This window comes from Bombina bombina, chromosome 4 (genome assembly GCF_027579735.1).
Source record: "Bombina bombina isolate aBomBom1 chromosome 4, aBomBom1.pri, whole genome shotgun sequence".
Lineage (NCBI taxonomy): Eukaryota > Metazoa > Chordata > Amphibia > Anura > Bombinatoridae > Bombina > Bombina bombina.
The window spans coordinates 1151305685-1151323936 of record NC_069502.1 but is presented as its reverse complement, the minus strand read 5'-3'; the positions used below and the strand labels follow the sequence as shown (position 1 = coordinate 1151323936).

The following is an 18252-nucleotide window of genomic DNA, read 5'->3' as shown; positions in this document are numbered from 1 at the left end:
AATTATTCCAAGAATTATTCAAAATTAATCAATGCAAGGGTTCTAAAAAATCGGATGAGATCATACTCAAATCTTGGCCATTAGTAATATGCATTAGTGATGAACTATGCATGTACATGATAGAAAAAGAATGCCAATAACAAATTCGCACATCAGGCAAATGTGAAGAAAATTTAGAAATAGCCCAAAATTAAATTGATACACTAAACATTAAATTGAACAACTCAGCAATAATAAGCCACCCTCAATTAGTGATGAAAATGATGATAATAATGCTAGACTTATTAAACCAATCCTATATAATAAAAGACAAGAGTTTGTCTGAAGCCGTCATGCGCAGTTCAGACAAACTCTTGCCGCGAGGACCCGGCAGCAGCTCAGCTGTAAGAGGCGCGCGAGGACCCGGCAGCAGCTCAGCTGTAAGAGGCGCGCGAGGACCCGGCAGCAGCTCAGCTGTAAGAGGCGCGCGAGGACCCGGCAGCAGCTCAGCTGTAAGAGGCGCGCGAGGAGAGAGAGAGAGAGAGAGAGAGACATGAAAATGTATGAGAATAAATGAGAATAACATAACACGGCCCGTGTCAACGGGCTTTAGGACTAGTTAAGAAATATATGAGCAGTGAGTTTCAAAATACAACATTATACTTCACTCAGCAGTTCAGTGAACAGGGGGTTAAAAGAGAAACAAGACTGAATACTAAAATAGTAGCCAAAGCTAGGGTGTCTCCTAATCCCCTAAATTTAGAGTCCCAGAGAAAGAGAACATATGCTGAAGTGGCCAGGGAAAATAGGTCTTATAGGCCACAAAATTTTAAATCTGCCCCTCTCTCGCCAAGGGCTGAGGTGCAGAGTCCGCAGGCTGATAGAAGGGAGTATACTCAAAATGGGAATCCAAACATATCCCAATGCACCACCTGTATTTGTTAAACAATAGAGACTCCCTTTAGCCTCATATGATTCACTTGCAAAAATCATAAGGAACTTGGAAGAAAGGGGTATCATCAGACAGGTGCCTAGCTCTTATAATAATCCTATTCTAGGTATTCTTAAGCCCAATGGACAATGGCATTTGTGTGCTGACTTAAGAAGACAGTTAAACAAATGTGTATACATGTCTGGCTGGCCTGTGCCATACATTGACCAGTGCCTAGTGCAGATGGAGGGATCCAAAATATTCACTGCCATTGATTGTGCGAAGGGATATTGGACCATAAAGGTACATGAGTAAGACCAGTATAAGCTCGCATTTTCATTCCAAAAGGTTCAATATGCATTAAAACGGCTCCCGTTTGGATACATAAATTCAGGAGATGAGTTTGCTGTATTCATGCACAAGGCTATGTCTGATGCACTAGGAAGGGGAACATTATCTTATGTTGATGATGTGTTAATCAAAAGCACAGACTTTGAAAAACACATCACAGAGCTTAAACATGTCATCAGTCAACTTAAAAGGGCAGGTGTCAAATTATCCCTACAAAAAGCTTGGTGGTGCCGTACCCATGTAAACTTCTTGGGATATGAAGTTACTTCTGAAGGGTTAAATGCTCAGAAGAAAAAGGTTAAAGCCATAATAAATTGTAAGTACCCAACTAACTTAAAGGAATTAAGATCATTCCTGGGTATGACCAATTATTCTCGCAAATTTATTGATAATTATGCAGAATTAGTTAAACCACTGCTACATCTTCTAAAGAAGGATGTAGTATAACAATGGAGTGAGGCTCAAGAGACAGTCATAAGAGAGATGAAGAGGAAACTCATTCAAGCACTTTGCTTAGCTTACCTTGAAGGCGGTAAATCTTTCTACCTAGAGACAGGTTACACAGATGTAAGCATGAGTGCTGTTTTATACCAAAAACATGATAATTTAAGCAAAGTTGTTGCTTATGCGAGCAAAACTTTATCCCCAGTAGAAATAAGATGTAATGATTGCGAAAAAGCCCTCTTATCTACTGTATGGGCTCTACAAAATCACTGCAGCTACATACAGGGTGAGAAAATTATTGTAGAAACGGCCCACCAGCCTATTCTATGTTTGCAAAGTGAGAAAATAAGAGATGGGAACCTGTCCAATAGCTGCATAACAGATTGGACTCTTTCCTTACAAGGCTGGCTTTTAGAAATTTGCTATAAGCAAAACAAAAAGCATCCAGTCGCATAGGGCTTGCTGAGCTCCATGACTGTACTGCTAAAGATCATGGGGAAAATTTAATAGAAGATGATTTCTTGGAGAAGCAATTGCTTTCCCCATATAAAATATACAATGAGGACCATTGTCAAACATTACCTTGGGTATATGTTGATGGGTGTTCTTACCATGCCACTATTGATAATGAGCGCAGATTAGTCACTGGCATTAGTATAGCTTGGGCAAACAGATTCCCAAATACTTCTGTAGAATTCAACATTGTACCAAGCTCCAGTCAAGTAGCAGAACTCACAGCTATTCTAAAAACCATTGAAATGGCTATTGGACAAGGTATTCATAAATTTGTGATCATTACTGACTCAAATTATATGCGTGACAGTTTTGTTGAATACCTGCTGACTTGTTAAAGAAATGGCATGCAGAAAACAACAAACCAGTCAAACATGGTAAGTTGTTCTGTGAAACTGATAAATTAGTGGTTTCCAATGGGTAACCATACACTGGAAAAAGACCAAGGGTCATTTCAGGATTCTAGGTCCTGATAAAGAAGGCAACGATCTTGCAGATTCATTAGCCAAACAAAAAGCCATAAATAGAGAGCTCCTTAATATTGACCACTTAATGGGTGCAATTCATATAGAGCCCATAACCAGAAACCAGGCTAAACAACAAAGTGAGCCTAACATGGTACAATGGAGTCAGGATTCTCCTAGTGAGGAGCTGATCACTAGTCAAAAGAAAGACCCCATTAAAGGTATTTTCTATAAAAATATAGAAAATCCAGAAAACAACCCCATATCAAAAGAGGACTGTATTGGTGAGGAATGTAGTCAAGAGCGCAAGTCAAATTACAGGATGGTTTGTTAGAACCACCAAAACAGGTATCCAACAATGGGTTGTACCTACTATATTCAGGGGTCTAATGCTTCAATATGCCCATGATGCTTCCACATTTGGTCATCGTGGTGCCAAATTAACATATGAAATATTGTGTGACTATGCCTTTTGGCCGCATATGTTCAAACCTACTGTCAAGTTTGTTTAACCTGTCCACAGTTCCAACCCACTAAGTCGACGCATAGAGCGCCATTGCAGAAAGGGGGATGGTAATGCCATGGTCAGATATACAAATTGATTTTATTGGCCCAGTAACTAGGTCATCCAGAGGTAACAGATACATGTTAACAGTAACATGCCGGTTCACTAAATGGGTAGAGTGTATCAGTGTACCTAATAATAGTGCTGAAACATGTGCAGCATTGCTCATCAACCACATATTTTCCAGATTTGGTTTACCCCAATGTATCAAATCTGATAGGGGGACCCACTTCACCAGCGAAGTGATGACAAAAATGTGGAAAATACTAGGGGTTAAAAGGAAGCTCCATATTGCATATAGAGCTGCCTCTATTGGTGGTGTAGAGCGTTACAACCAGTCCATTGTGAAAATACTAAAAAAGTTTGTAAATGAAACAGGTAAGGACTGGGATGTAAAATTACCTCTAGTCCTAATGGCATTAAGAGCAACTCCAAGTAGTGCTAAGATGTCACCTTTTGAATTGATGACTGGTAGAAGAATGGTTCTACCTCAACATTTACTGTATCGTACATCAGACCAGAATTTAATAAATGCCGCCACTACACATCAGTATGTAGAAAATTTAAGAAAGCATCTGCAATAGAGAACATAGAGAAGGCCGCGACTGCTGCTAAGACTTATTACGATCTTAAAACTTCCAAAAAAGAATATGAAATTAATGATAAAGTTTATTTTTATAATTTTGGAAGAGACCAGGTCATTGAGAAATAATTCCTACCATCATGGAAGGGTCCTTTTGTCATTACTGACAAAATATCTCCAGTTGCCTATAAAATAAGGATCCCTAAAATGATACTTTTATAGATAAATGGGTCCATATTAATCAGCTGCTAGCATGCCATCCTAGGTCCCAACTTCAAGTCATAGAGGGAGATTAAAAGGTCATATCCCCAAATACACTAATGAAGTGTCATAGTTAAAGCATAGATAAGAGATCTAGCTAAATAACATAAATATGAGAATTGAACAATAACAGACTCTCTTCTAGTAAGAATGTCTACAATGCATACTGTCAGTGCACTCACCAATTACAACGGGATTTTACTCAATTCCAATATATGCGTCTCACATATCTTGGAATGGAAATGGGGATTTATGTCAGGGTATTGCTGAGTGATATTTAATATAAATATATATATATGTGTGTATCACATAGATTAATATTTCAGTATACTATAAATGCTTTGACCATTGCTAAATACATCCATTTGTATTCAAGTTCTGATGTCAGGATTTGACTCAGACCCCTTCACTATACTCAAATACACATAACAGATTGATGTATCAATGAACAAAGGGGATAAACATTTGTTCAAATAGTGAAGATAGGTCACTTCAAAGGGGCCTTATCACATTGTATTCTCAGGTTTGAACTTCCATATAAGGAACTTCCTGCCTGAAGAGTTGGTAATAAAGTTAGTTCATCATAGATCCCCTGTGGTGAGGAGTAGACCTAAAGTCTGAGATTATAATGGAATATACACAAGAATCTCTGGATGACGAGTAATTAAACTACTTCTCACCTAATGCACAGTGAGTTTCAACATACAAAATCCAGAAGTTACGTCTCTACTAAATATAACAAAGAAAGTATATTTTATCCTGTAAAAGCCAGAATCCATATAAGAATTTTAATCTTAATCGGCTAGATTTAGAGTTTTGCGTTAGCCATCAAAACCAGTGTTAGTGAGCGTTAGAAATCTAACGACAAGACTCCAGCCGCAGAGAAAAGCCAGGAGTTAAGAGCTTTCTGGGCTAACGCCGGTTCATAAAGCTCTTAACTACTGTGCTCTAAAGTACACTAACACCCATAAACTACCTATGTACCCCTAAACCGAGTCCCCCTAACATCGCCGCCACTCTAATAAAAATTTTTAACCCCTAATCTGCCGACTGCACACCGCCGCAACCTACGTTATCCCTATGTACCCCTAATCTGCTGCCCCTAACACCGCCGACACCTACATAATATTTATTAACCCCTAATCTGCCCCCCCAATGTCGCCGCTACCTTACCTACAATTATTAACCCCTAATCTTCCGACCGGACCTCACCGCCACTATAATAAATGTATTAACCCCTAAACCGCCCCACTCCCGACTAAAAAACCCTATAATAAATAGTATTAACCCCTAATCTGCCCTCCCTAACATCACCGACACCTAACTTCAATTATTAACCCCTAATCTGCCGACCGGACCTCGCCGCTACTCTAATAAATGGATTAACCCCTAAAGCTAAGTCTAACCCTAACACTAAAACCCCCCTAAGTTAAATATAATTTTTATCTAACAAAATAAATTAACTCTTATTAAATAAATTAATCTTATTTAAAGCTAAATACTTACCTGTAAAATAAACCCTAATATAGCTACAATATAACAAATAATTATATTGTAGCTATTTTAGGATTAATATTTATTTTACAGGCAACTTTGTATTTATTTTAACTAGGTACAATAGCTATTAAATAGTTATTAACTATTTAATAGCTACCTAGTTAAAATAATTATAAAATTACCTGAAAAATAAATCCTAACCTAAGTTACAAATACACCTAACACTACACTATCAATAAATTAATAAAATAAAATACCTACAATTATCTACAATTAAACCTAACACTACACTATCAATAAATTAATTAAATAAAATACCTACAAATAAATACAATTAAATAAAATAACTAAAGTACAAAAAATAAAAAAAGAACTGTTACAAAAAATAAAAAAATAATTTACAAATATTATAAAAATATTACAACAATTTTAAGCTAATTACACCTACTCTAAGCCCCCTAATAAAATAACAAAGCCCCCCAAAATAAAAAAATGCCCTACCCGATTCTAAAATAAAAAGTAAACAGCTCTTTTGCCTTACCAGCCCTTAAAAGGGCCTTTTGCGGGGCATGCCCCAAAGAAAACAGCTCTTTTGCCTGTAAAAAAAACCATACAATACCCCCCCCCCAACATTACAACCCACCACCCACATACCCCTAATCTAACCCAAACCCCTCTTAAATAAACCTAACACTAAGCCCCTGAAGATCTTCCTACCTTGTCTTCACCACGCCAGGTATAACCGATCCGTCCAGAGGAGACTCTGAAGTCTTCATCCAAGCCCAAGCGGGGGCTAAAGATGTCCATCATCGGGCTGAAGAGGTCCATCATCCGGCTGAAGTCTTGATCCAAGCGTGGGCTGAAGAGATCCATCATCCGGCTGAAGTCTTCTATCAAGCGGCATCTTCAATCTTCTTTCTTCCGGATCCATCTTCATCCCGCCGACGTGGAACATCCATCCTGGCCGACGACTTCCCGACGAATGACGGTTCCTTTAAGGGACGTCATCCAAGATGGCGTCCCTCGAATTCCGATTGGCTGATAGGATTCTATCAGCCAATCGGAATTAAGGTAGGAAAATTCTGATTGGCTGATGGAATCAGCCAATCAGATTCAAGTTCAATCCGATTTGCTCATCCAATCAGACAATCAGATTGAGCTTGAATCTGATTGGCTGATTCAATCAGCCAATCAGAATTTTCCTACCTTAATTCCGATTGGCTAATAGAATCCTATCAGCCAATCGGAATTCGAGGGACGCCATCTTGGATGAAGTCCCTTAAAGAAACCGTCATTCGTCGGGAAGTCGTCGGCCAGGATGGATGTTCCACGTCGGCGGGATGAAGATGGATCCGGAAGAAAGAAGATTGAAGATGCCGCTTGATAGAAGACTTCAGCCGGATGATGGACCTCTTCAGCCCACGCTTGGATCAAGACTTCAGCTGGATGATGGACCTCTTCAGCCCGCGCTTGGATCAAGACTTCAGCCGGATGATGGACCTCTTCAGCCCGATGATGGACATCTTCAGCCCCCGCTTGGGCTTGGATGAAGACTTCGGAGCCTCCTCTGGACGGATCGGTGATACCCGGCGTGGTGAAGACAAGGTAGGAAGATCTTCAGGGGCTTAGTGTTAGGTTTATTTAAGGGGGGTTTGGGTTAGATTAGGGGTATGTGGGTGGTGGGTTGTAATGTTGGGGGGGGTATTGTATGTTTTTTTTTACAGGCAAAAGAGCTGTTTTCTTTGGGGCATGCCCCGCAAAAGGCCCTTTTAAGGGCTGGTAAGGCAAAAGAGCTGTTTACTTTTTATTTTAGAATAGGGTAGGGCATTTTTTTATTTTGGGGGGCTTTGTTATTTTATTAGGGGGCTTAGAGTAGGTGTAATTAGCTTAAATTGTTGTAATATTTTTATAATGTTTGTAAATTATTTTTTTATTTTTTGTAACTTAGTTCTTTTTTTATTTTTTGTACTTTAGTTAGTTTTTTAATTGTATTTATTTGTAGGTATTTTATTTAATTCATTTATTGATAGTGTAGTGTTAGGTTTAATTGTAGATAATTGTAGGTATTTTATTTAATTCATTTATTGATAGTGTAGTGTTAGGTTTAATTGTAACTTAGGTTAGGATTTATTTTACAGGTAATTTTGTAATTATTTTAACTAGGTAGCTATTAAATAGTTATTAACTATTTAATAGCTATTGTAACTAGTTAAAATAAATACAACGTTGCCTGGAAAATAAATATTAATCCTAAAATAGCTACAATATAATTATTTGTTATATTGTAGCTATATTAGGGTTTATTTTACAGGTAAGTATTTAGCTTTAAATAGGAATAATTTATTTAATAAGAGTTAATTTATTTTGTTAGATAAAAATTATATTTAACTTAGGGGGGTGTTAGAGTTAGGGTTAGATTTAGCTTTAGGGGTTATTCCATTTATTAGAGTAGCGGCGAGGTCCGGTCGGCAGATTAGGGGTTAATAATTGAAGTTAGGTGCCAGCGATGTTAGGGAGGGCAGATTAGGGGTTAATACTATTTATTATAGGGTTTTTGAGGCGGGAGTGAGGCGGATTAGGGGTTAATATTTTTATTATAGTAGCGGTGAGGTCCGGTCGGCAGATTAGGGGTTAATAATTGTAGGCAGGTGGCGGCGATGTTGGGGGGGCAGATTAGGGGTTAATAATTATAATATAGGGGTCAGCGGTATTAGGGGCAGCAGATTAGGGGTACATAGGGATAACGTAGGTTGCGGCGGTGTACGGAGCGGCAGATTAGGGGTTAAAAGTGTAATGCAGGTGTCAGCGATAGTGGGGGCGGCAGATTAGGGGTTAATAAGTGTAAGGTTAGGGGTGTTTAGACTCGGGGTTCATGTTAGGGTGTTAGGTGCAGACTTAGGAAGTGTTTCCCCATAGGAAACAATGGGGCTGCGTTAGGAGCTGAACGCTGCTTTTTTGCAGGTGTTAGGTTTTTTTTCAGCTCAAACTGCCCCATTGTTTCCTATGGGGGAATCGTGCACGAGCACGTTTTTGAAGCTGGCCGCGTCCGTAAGCACCGCTGGTATTGAGAGTTGCAGTGGCGGTAAATTATGCTCTACGCTCCCTTTTTGGAGCCTAACGCAGCCATTCTGTGAACTCTAAATACCAGCGGTATTTAAAAGGTGCGGGGGAAAAAATACATGCGTAGCTAACACACCCCTTCTAACGCAAAACTCTAAATCTAGCCGATTGCTAAATAAATTGTTAGATAATTTCCAGATGTTTCACTGATGCCTCAGTAATATATAAATGTATATATATGGGTTCTGAGGGACATATCTCATGTCTCCCACATGTTGCACAATATATAGCTGTATTGATTTGAAATATGTGAATAAACAACATTTTCTTTTATTTCAGAGATCTGGTATACAAATGAGGTTTGGAAATGAATGCATATTAAATAAGCTGTCCTATGAATTTTATCATAGACATGAGTCCATGCACTCAAAAATTATTAAGACATGAAATGATGAAATAAAATATAGATATATTAAATAGTCAATAAAATAAAGTCAAACATATATATATACAGTATCTAATGAATTAATTACTACAGAATTCAAATTCAATGTAATATCAGAATATGAAATGACATGATTCTATTAAAATCAAATAAATAATAGCATAACCAGGTATAGGCAAGGTGTCCGTACACAAGACACTGGTGTCTGTGACTAGCCCTTGCAGTGTCCGCCACAACCTTGGTATATCTTTTCTTTCTGATTAAATAATAGGAAGGAAAAAAATATGTAGTGTGAATAAAGTTAGTGGCTTGTCAAGAGACTGCTAGCGATATTGGGTGATAAGTTATGGAATAAATAAAGCCTGAGTGAAAAACTGGATGTGTATCTGCATCTGTATAATAACACCCAGCTCTATACAAAGACACAGCAGTGACACCGGCACATGCGTATAGCTAGACAAGGGCTGGTTATAGGGTCAGTGCTATCTGCATCAGTATAATAACACCCAGCGCTATATAATAACACAGTAGTGACACTGGCACATGGGTATAGCCAGAGGAGGGCTGGTTATAGGGTCAGTGGTATCTGCATCAGTATAATAACACCCAGCGCTATATAATGACACAGTAGTGATACTGGCATATGGGTATAGCCAGAAGAGGCTGGTTATAGGATCAGTGGTATCTGCATCAGTATAATAACACCAAGCACTATATAATGACACAGTAGTGACACTGGCACATGGATATAGCCAGAGGATGGCTGGTTATAGGATCAGTGGTATCTGCATCAGTATAATAACACCAAGCACTATAAAATAATGTTTTTAATTTCAAATGTACCTTGGTGTCCTTCACCAAGCTCTGTACTTTGGAAAATGTCCACCACAGCCTTTGTCTGTGCCTATCCCTGAGCATAACTAATTATTAACATAGTACTAGAAATATTGAATTATAATTGCTAAGTCCCCTAATAGAAATATGACTTATAAGTACATCTCTTAAGACTTTAAGACAAAATAAGGGGTAGACGGAAGCAGAGTTGTTATAGTTACAGGTAATTTCTAGATATTGCTTCCCTTGAATAAGGGCTAGAATAAGTTTTTAAATTTAAAAAAGCCGCTTAGATTATTACCTGTCGTGGAGACTAAACGACAACAGTATGAGGAAGCGTTCTTTGTGAAACGCGTTTCAGGGGTCCAGCAGGAGTAGCTTTGTCTCTCCTAGTCTTTTATTTTAACTTGCTTACCAGGGTTGAAAAATAGTTTACCTCTAACACTTTTGTTAATCACCTCAGACTAACAGGTGTATTATACTTAAAAATATAAGCTTAATTCAGCCCTCGGATTGTAGGGGCTTAGTTTATTTTTAAACTCATACTGTTGGCTGATACTTATTATCTATGATTATCTCTCTGGTAACCATATATATAATATAAACCTGGTTAAAGTGTTTTTAACTTAGCTTAAGCTATTGTATGAATGATTATTACTTGTTGTGACTTATATTCCCTAATAAAAATAGAAATGTGTGAATGTAATGGAATAATATTTTTCTAAAAAATCCCTAATCAGTCTTGCTGAGTTAACATATACTCTTATCGTGGAGCTAACTCTTCTATACTCAATTGTATATCTCTTCACAATTAGTTTAGCTAGTTGTTACATCTCTTAAAACATTACCAATAGGAAATATATATTATATACATATATATATATATATATATATACACACACTATAGATTTAATATATGCCCATGTCTGGTCTTGAAATATGTCATCTATTTGATGACAATGAAAATAATTCTGATAGAAGAATCTGGGATACTGAAACTCTTAAATATTGGTAGCTGGTAAAGTATAAGCGATTGTTAAATATATTCCATGTTTTAAATCAAAGATAGTCTTTATTGCAGTAGTTAAATTGAAGCTGTATTTAAAAGGAACTTTATAGTAGCAACCTAGTATTTGATAGACCTGTGTAGTCCATAAATAGTTATATTAGTGCTAAGTAAATGTATTTGCTTTCATGTAATTGGCAAGAGTCCATGAGCTAGTAACGTATGGGATATACAATCCTACCAGGAGGGGCAAAGTTTCCCAAACCTCAAAATGCCTATAAATACACCCCTCACCACACCCATAATTTTCAGTTTTACAGTTTCAGTTTGGGAAGCATGTTTAGGAAGTTATTTGTCTTACCTGGGGTCTAGTCTTTTTTCAAATTGACTGTTTCTTATTTTAATCTCGCAGGCAAAATTAGGCTTGCGAGGGTGCAAAATGCTGTTATTTATTGCGTCATTCTTGGCACGAGAATTTTTTTGGCGCGAAGGTACGTCTTTGGTGATGCAAATTCGTCATTTCTGGCGTCTTAGTTGACGCCAGGTTTCCTTGCACGATGGTTGCATCTGTTATGACGCGAGTTGCGTCATTTCCAGATGTTGGCATCAAAAAAAAATTCAACTTCCTTTTGCGTCGTGCGTCATACTTGGCGGCGAAAAAAATTTAGTTTTTTTTTCACCCCACTTCCTTTATGCCTCTTGCCTTCTATATGCTCAGAGGACTATGCTGTTTGCATTTTTTCCCATTCCTGAAACTGCCATATAAGGAAATTGTAAATTTTGCTTTAATGTTGTTTTTTCCTTTACATTTTGCAAGATGTCTCAATCTGATCCTGTCTCAGAAACAACTGTTGGAACCCTGCTGCATGATCACAGTTATACCAAAGCTAAGTGTATCTGTTGTAAATTAGCTGAGATTATATCTCCAGCTGTAGTATGTAACAGTTGTCATGATAAGCTTTTGCACGCAGAAAACGTTTCCATCAGTACTAGTACAGTTTCTGTTGTTCTTTCAACATCTAATGTACATGATATCCCTATTGATATGAAAAATTATATTGCTGATGCGATACAGAAGGCTTTGTCTGCTATTCTGCCTTCTAATAAAAGTAAAAGGTCTTTTAAAACTTCTCATAAAATTGATAAAATTTCTAATGACCAACAACATACTGAAATATCCTCCACTGATTAGAATCTCTCTGATTCAGAAGATCCTACCTCAGACATTGACACTAACAAATCTACTTATCTTTTCAAGATTGAGTATATTCGTTCCTTGTTAAAAGAAATGTTGGTTACTTTGGATATTGAGGAGTCTAGTCCTCTTGATATCAAAACTAGTAAACGTTTAAATTCTGTTTATAAACCTCCTGTGGTTACTCCTGAGGTTTTTCCAGTTTCTGATGCTATTTCTGACGTGATTGCTAAGGAATGGATTAAGCCTGGTACTTCTTTCATTCCCTCTTCTAGGTTTAAAAGATTGTACCCTTTGCCAGCAGTTAGATTAGAGTTATGGGAAAAAAGTCCCCAAAGTTGATTGGGCTATTTCTACTCTTGCCAAACGTACTGCTATTCCTATGGCAGACAGTACTTCTTTTAAAGATCCTTTAGATAGGAAACTTGAATCTTATCTAAGGAAATCTTATATATATATTCTGGCTATCTTCTCAGGCCTGCCATTGCTATGGCTGATGTTGCGGCTGCATCAACCTTTTGGTAGATAGCTTGGCGCAACATGAAACAGATCCTGATTTGTCTAGCATTGTTCGTTTGCTTCAACATGCTAATCATTTTATCTGTGATGCTATTTTTGATATCATCAAAATTGAAATTATTCCAAGACATTTGGGCAGATTCTGTTCAAAATCAGTGGATTTAGATTATTGTCTCTCAAGGATATCGAATAGGTTTCAGAGTAAGACCTCCTGTGAGAAGATTCTTTCTCTCTCACGTTCCAGCAAATCCGGTGAAGGCTCAGGCTTTTCTGAAGTGTGTTTCAGATCTAGAGCTTTCAGGGGTAATAATACCAGTTCCATTTCAGGAACAGGGTCTGGGGTTTTATTCAAATCTATTCATTGTCCCAAAGAAAGAAAATTCATTCAGGCCAGTTCTGGATCTGAAGTTTTTGAATCGTTTCGTAAGAGTCCCAACTTTCAAGATGGTGACTATGAGGACTATTTTGCCTTTTGTTCAGCAAGGTCATTATATGTCCATGATAGACTTACAGGATGCATATCTTCACATTCCGATTCATCCAGATCACTATCGGTTTCTGAGATTCTCTTTTCTAGACAAGCATTACCAATTTGTCGCTCTTCCATTTGGCCTAGCAACAGCTCCAAGGATCTTTTTGAAGGTTTTCGGTGCCCTTCTATCTGTAATCAGAGAACAGGATTTTGTGGTGTTTCCCTATTTGGACAATATCTTGGTACTAGCTCAGTCTTTACATTTAGCCGAATCTCACATAAATCAACTAATGTTGTTTCTTCAAAGACATGGTTGGAGGATCAATTTACCAAAGAGTTTCTTGATTCCTCAGACAAGGGTCACCTTTTTAGGTTTCCAGATAGATTCAGTATCCATGACTCTGTCCTTAACAGACAAGAGATGAATGAAATTGGTTTCAGCTCAGTCTCAATCATTCCCTTCAGTGGCTATGTGCATGGAAGTTTTAGGTCTCATAACTGCAGCATCGGACGCGATCCCCTTTGCTCGTTTTCACATGAGACCTCTACAGCTTTGTATGCTAAATCAATGGTGCAGTTATTATACTCAGACATCACAATTGATATACTTAAATCCCAACATTAAACTCTCCCTGACTTGGTGGTTAGACCATCATCGTTCTAAACAAGAAACTTCCCAGGTACTTGTCCAGGTCCAGGGATCCTCAGGTGGAGATGATGGATGCTTTAGCAGTTCCTTGGTTTTACCAATCTGCTTATATCTTTCTGCCTCTCGTTCTTCCAAGAGTGATCTCCAAGATCATTATGGAACAATAATTTGTGTTTCTGATAGCACCAGCGTGGCCTCACAGGTTTTGGTATGCGGATCTTGTTCAGATGTCCAGTTGCCAGCCTTGGCCACTTCCTCTAAGACCAGACCTTTTGTCTTAAGGGCTGTTTTTCCATCAGGATCTCAAATCTCTAAATTTGAAGGTATGGAAATTGAACGTTTAGTGCTTAGTCATAGAGGTTTCTCTGACTCAGTGATTAATACTATGCTACAGGCTCGTAAGTCTGTTTCAAGGGAGATTTATTTTTGAGTTTGGAAGACCTATATTTCATGGTGTTCTTCTCGTAAATTCTCCTGGCATTCTTTTAGAATTCCTAGAATTTTACAGTTTCTTCAGGATGGTTTGGATAAAGGTTTGTCTGCAAGTACTTTGAAGGGACAAATCTCTCTCTATTTTATTTCGTAGAAAGATTGCTAAGCTTCCAAATATTCACTGTTTTGTTCAGGCTTTGGTTCGTATCAAGCCTGCTATTAAATCAATCTCTCCTCCTTGGAGTCTTAATTTGGTTTTGAAGACTTTGCCGGCTCCTCCTTTTGAGCCTATGCATTCTTTGGATATTAAACTACTTTCTTGGAAAGTGTTGTTTCTTTTTGCTATCTCTTCAGCTAGAAGAGTTTCCGAATAGTCTGCTCTCTCTTGTGAGTCTCCTTTACTGATTTTCCATCAGGATAAGGCTGTTTTGCGGACTTTGTTTAAATTTTTTCCTAAGGTTCTGAATTCTAACAACATTAGTAGGGAAATTGTTGTTCCTTCCTTGTGTCCTAATCCCAAGAATGCTCTTGAAAGATCTTTGCATTCTTTGGATGTTGTAAGAGCTTTGAAATATTATGTTGAAGCTACTAAAGATTTCAGGAAGACTTCTAGTCTATTTATTGTCTTCTCTGGTTCTAGGAAAGGTCAGAAAGCTTCTGCCATTTCTTTGGCATCTTGGTTAAAGCTTTTGATTCATAAAGCTTATTTGGAGGCGGGACAGTTCCCACCTCAGAGGATCACAGCTCATTCTACTAGATAAGTCTCCACTTCTTGGGCTTTTAAGAATGAAGCTTCAGTTGATCAAATTTGCAAAGCAGCAACTTGATCTTCTTTGCATGTATTTACTAAATTTTACCATTTTGATGTATTTACTTCTTCTGAAGCAGACTTTGGTAGAAAAGTTCTTCAGGCAGCTGTTTCAGTTTGATTCTTCTGCTAATGTTTTAAGTTTTTTTCTTTAAATTTATGAGAAAAACTTATTTTTTGTGGATTCAATTTTTTCAGCTGCAAATTACTGTTTTTTATTTTATCCCTCCCTTTCTAGTGACTCTTCTGTGGGCTTCCACATCTTGGGTATTTCTATCCCATACGTCACTAGCTCATGGACTCTTGCCAATTACATGAAAGAAAACATAATTTATGTAAGAACCTACCTGATAAATTCATTTCTTTCATATTGGCAAGAGTCCATAACACCCACCCTTTTTCTGGTGGTTATGATTTTTTGTATAAAACCAGAATAACATTTCCAGTTCCTCTTTTTTGTATGCTTTTTTACTCCTTTTTCTATCACCCCACTACTTGGCTATTCGTTAAACTGAATTGTTGGTGTGGTGAGGGGTGTATTTATAGGCATTTTGAGGTTTGGGAAACTTTGCACCTCCTGGTAGGATTGTATATCCCATACGTCACTAGCTCATGGACTCTTGCCAATATGAAAAAAATGAATTTATCAGTTAAGTTCTTACATAAATTATGTTATTAAGAGCAAAGGATTTAGTATTTTAATGTTTATAGGTTAAACCAAAGCTACTGTGATATATTTTAAAATTGCACTAGTTATTGTGGCTAAATTGGAATGAATTAATACTATATTACTGGATATATGTTGAATTGATAGTATTGTGTAACAATCTCTGGTTTTATTATTTGAAGTAGTATAAGACTATTGTGGGCCAAATAGTTTAATTAATTTTTTCTGGAAGTTCTATTAGATTTATTAAGATTTAGTAAGATTTGCCTTGAAATATTTGATTACGTTGTTAACCAAACGTTGTTAAATAAGCTCTATATTGAATTGGTTAATATTTCTGACAATTATAAAGTTTTCTAATAAATTTAATTGCAATATTTGATAATTAATTAATTTTTTGTTAAGGTAGATTTATAGATTGTATTGTGTACATAATACAGAGGTACCAGACGATTTAATTGAATATTATTTGTCCTAAATATTTTTTATAGTGTGTTAAATTAATTTAGGATTGTAATAATCAATTAATATAGATACCTGTTTACAAGTGATATTTGGTTTTCTACACAAATATAATTATTGTGTTTTATAAAGAATAACTGGTCAGAACTTAGCAATTACTTTAATTGAGATTAAATATTGATATTTAATAATAATGTTATGGTCAAATGTATAGATATCGCAATAGTGTTATTTTGGAGTACACTACAGAGATTTAACAATTCACTGTAGTATACTGATAAGATTCTACTGTGTTAATTGGAGATATTGCTGACAATGGGGTCGATCCGATATAAAGCGTCGCCCGCAAAAGCCGGCGACGCCAATAATTGCGCGGATTTGGTATCCTATATACGGCGTAAGCTAGAAGTTACGCCCGTATATTTCTGCCGTCGCCCGCAGTTTTTTGGGCCATAGGCAGGTATACCAAACCCGCGCAGTTTGGTATCCAATATGCAGCGTAAGGACTTACGTGGCGAGAATGGAGAAAACTTACTCCATTTTCACCTCGCCACAAAAAGCAGCCGTAAGAAGCCTTACGCTGACTATTGGAGCCCCGTAACTCCCTAAACTAGCTGCTAAAATAAACCTAACACCTAACGCATGCGCAATGTCTATCTCCCTGTCAACCGCGATCTTCTAAAATAAACCTAACACCTAACGCATGCGCAATGTCTATCTCCCTGTCAACCGCGATCCCCCCCCGAAATCCCTAATAAAGTTATTACCCCCTAAAACGCCGCTCCCCGACCCCGCCGCCATCTACATAAACTAACCCCCTACTGTGAGCCCCTAAAACCGCCGCCATCTACCTTATCTATCCCGTAATCTGACCCCTTACACCGCCGCCACCTATATAAAAATTATTAACCCCTAATTTAATCTACCTACCCCGCCGCCAGCTATGTTATCTATATTAACCCTAAGTATATTATAGTTAATATAGTTATTACATTATATATATTAACTATATTAACCCTAATTATATTAGGGTTAATATAGTTAATATAGTTACTATAGTATTTATATTAACTATATTAACTCTATCTAACCCTAACACCCCTAACTATATTTATATTAAATTAATCTAATTAATTTATAAACTAAAATATTCCTATTTAAATCTAAATACTTACCTATAAAATAAACCCTAAGATAGCTACAATATAATTAATAATTACATTGTAGCTATGTTAGGGTTAATATTTATTTTACAGGTAAATAGTTAATTATTTTAACTAGGTATAATAGCTATTAAATAGTTATTAACTATTTAATATCTACCTAGTTAAAATAATTACCCAATTACCTGTAAAATAAATACACCTACACTATCAATAAATGTAATAAACTACAAACATCTATCTAAAAATACAATTAAATTAACTAAACTAAATTACAAAAAAAAAAAAACACTAAATTACAAAAAATAAAAAAAAGATTAAAAGATTTTTAAGCTAATTACACCTATTCTAAGCCCCCTAATAAAATAATAAACCCCCAAAATAACAAAACTTCCCTGCCCTATTCTAAATTAAACAAATTTCAAAGCTCTTTACCTTACCAGCCCTTAAAAGGGCCTTTTGTGGGGCATGCCCCAAAGAATTCAGCTCTTTTGCATTCAATAAATACAATCCCCCCCCCATTACAACCCACCACCCACATACCCCTATTCTAAACCCACCCAAACCCCCCTTAAAAAATCCTAACACTACCCCCCTGAAGATCTCCCTACCTTGTCTTCACCACACCGGGCCGAACTCCTGATCCGATCCGGGCGATGTCGTCCTCCAAGCGGCAAAGAAGAAATCTTCCTCCGGCGATGTCATCCTCCAAGCGGCAAAGAAGAATTCTTCCTCCGGCGACGTCTTCCTCCAAGCGGCAGCAAAGTCTTCATTCTTCCGGCGGCATCTTCAATCTTCTTTCTTCGCTCCGCCGCCGCGGAGCATCCATCCCGGCCGACTGCTAAACTTGGAATGAGGTACCTTTAAATGACGTCATCCAAGATGGCGTCCGCCGAATTCCGATTGGCTGATAGGATTCTATCAGCCAATCGGAATTAAGTTAAAAAAATCT

The 18252-nt window shown here is 37.3% G+C and overlaps 1 protein-coding gene across 1 annotated transcript in view; it reads right to left on the bottom strand.

Moving 5' to 3' along the window:
• LOC128658087 (calpain-8-like) overlaps window positions 1-18252 on the bottom strand; it is a 260090-nt gene that overhangs the window by 37871 nt on the left and 203967 nt on the right. The window lies entirely within an intron of this gene.